This window comes from Aplysia californica, unplaced genomic scaffold (assembly GCF_000002075.1).
Source record: "Aplysia californica isolate F4 #8 unplaced genomic scaffold, AplCal3.0 scaffold00918, whole genome shotgun sequence".
In the NCBI taxonomy this organism is placed as follows: Eukaryota; Metazoa; Mollusca; class Gastropoda; order Aplysiida; family Aplysiidae; genus Aplysia; species Aplysia californica.
In genome coordinates, this window is record NW_004798188.1 from 1,335 (window position 1) to 3,963 (window position 2,629).

The 2,629-nt window shown below is 38.5% G+C and overlaps 1 protein-coding gene across 1 annotated transcript in view; it reads left to right on the forward strand.

The window, feature by feature from the left end:
• LOC101854212 (sushi, von Willebrand factor type A, EGF and pentraxin domain-containing protein 1) overlaps positions 1 to 2,629 on the forward strand; it is a gene marked incomplete at both ends in the record, with an annotated part of 9,716 nt that overhangs the window by 433 nt on the left and 6,654 nt on the right.

Genomic DNA, 2,629 nt, shown 5'->3' on the forward strand with positions numbered 1-2,629 from the left:
TATATATAAATATATATACATATATTATAGTGGCGCCCGAAAGAAACTTGAAAATGTAATCACCCAGCCATCGTGTGTTAGGGTTGCACTACCCGCTCATGCAGCATACGAATTTGAACCTAAATAAATTTACACCATCTAACACATTAAGGGGAGTGGGGCTACACCCCCATTCGGCTCAAAATTATGGAATTTGAATTGTAGGCATTATGAGCTTTCTCAGCCTCTCCTACAACTATTTCTTTGCATAAGAACCCCCAAAAGCCTTATTTCTTCCCATACCGGAAGTTTGTCTCCATAATTTCCTCATAAAGTCAATATTTTAATCGGTCGTTTTTCTCTATACTTTTTTTGAATAACTTCACCATTTTTAATCCAATCTTCATGAAATTTTAACAGAATGAAGAGAAGATGTAATACCAAAAATTTGTGGGTGGAATTTTATATATATATATGGAATAGATTTTTGTTGGTGGTGTCTATTTGTTGGTGTGGATTTTCACGGTTTTATTTCAAACTTGAATACTACCTCAGGAAACAATTCATAAAATATCTTCTAATTCGTTTAGGAAAAAAAAAATCAACAATCAAATTTTTAGATCTAATGTTTGATAACATGCATGAAAAAAGAAAACCCCAATCAATTTCCATCGACGATAAATGCTTTATTCATTACGTAAGACTTCTCAACAAAATCCAATATGGCCGCTGTATCCATGGAAACGAAACTTTTTTCTCAATTTGATTGCGGTTTTTTAGACTCCTTACTATGTTTCTTATATGTGTGAAATATAGTAAAAATTGGTCCTGTAATAAGCGAGATCAAACCCTGCGCGTCCCCGGATGGTGGACAGGGGAAAGGCCTCCAGACATGGAGCATAGCTACTAAGCAGTCGCGAACCAAATGAAAGACGGTCGTGGAGAGTAGAGGAGAACACTGGTGGCACAGGTGCTTTTAATAAATACCTCACCCTCTCGAAGAAGGGACCATCTTGGCGAGGGGAGGCGCCATAAATCCTGCCTACCAAAGCCCCCACTGCCTTGTGGGTTTTTCAGTGGATGATAAAGGCTAACAGAGAAAACTGTACACAAACCGGCAGTAGGTAACGGGAAATCACTGCTGTAATATCCCAAGAATAGTCATGGAAAAGTACATTCATTCATCAGATAACAGCGTTAAGGAGGCTCATGATCCAGCTCTGAACTGCCGCTCGGTAAGGACCGCCACGGGTAGCAGGTGGCGCCCGATAGAAAGAAAGAAGAAATGTGGTTTCTTAGGAGACTGCTAAGAGTATCGTGGAAGTATCAAATGAGGTAGTGCTTGATTAAACCCAATATTAAAAACAACCAGGAAACGACAAATGCAGTTTTGGGACACATAAATAGACATAAGGGTCCTGAACATCTAGCTCTCACTGGCAACATTGAGGGCAAGCGAGGCAGAGGTAGGCTTAGAACAACATACTTAGGGAACCTAAACAAATGGGTAACAGGGAAAGATCAGGGAAACGTAGCTTTTTAGAGAGCATCCGAGCGAAGGAATGAATGGAGAACCATGATCGTCGGTGTCTGTCGCAGATCTGACACTGGATGATGATGACTAAGCGAGATAGCCTCCAGGTGTAGTCCTCTCCCTTAACATTACATCAATGTTAAGAGACGCCGGAGATATGGTCACTCAAAACTGTCCTTGAAAAATCAAAGAATGGCGAAACTGTGCGAAATCAGAGAAACGCAAAAGTGTGTTCGCACGTATTATTGAAGTGCATCAACATAGTTAGAATGGACATGTATTGAATATCAAATGAAAAGAGAATATTATTGTCTCTGCAATGAACAGCATCTTCTGATGACATTTTCAAACAGATTGAAGAACAGAACAGTTACAAATACCACACAAAACCTGCACTTTATAATAACTTGTGAACATCTTATTTTACATGGAAGTTCATTCCATACCCGGGGACCAAAGAACAAAAAGGAACATTCGCCGCATGTTTTGTAATTTTGTTTTGGAGTATTAAAAAATAGATTATCAGAGGCTGATCTAAGGGCTCTGGGTAGATGATATAAATTCAGGAATTTTTAAAGATAAAAAGGTGCAGTATCATTATGCATTTAAAACAGAAAACAGCAGTTTTGTATTTGATCCTTTCTTTTACTGGCAGCCAGTGTCGTTCTTTCAGAATTGGTGTTACACACGCTAATTTCTTTTGTTTCAGTACCAATTTTGCTGCTTGATTTTGGTGTGTTCGAGCGTATTATTGAAGTGGATCAACATTGTTAGAATTGACATGTATTGAATATCAAATTGAAAGAGAATATTATTGTCTCTGCAACGAACAGCATCTTCTGATTATATTTTCAAACAGATTGGAGAACAAAGCAGTTGTAAATACCACACAAAACCTGCACTTAAAATAACATGTGCTCGTTAGTATTAAGGTTGATTTGTTTATTTTAGTAGCTAATGGTTTTGTGTCGAGCATGTCTTTTGGATGCCACTGTATATATGTAATTTGAAAAAAAAATGTATTGTGTGTATGTCTTTTCCCCCCAACCCTCCTCCGTCTCTCTCTCTCTCTTTTCCCCCCTCTCTCTCTTTCACTCTCTCTCCCCCCTCTCTCTC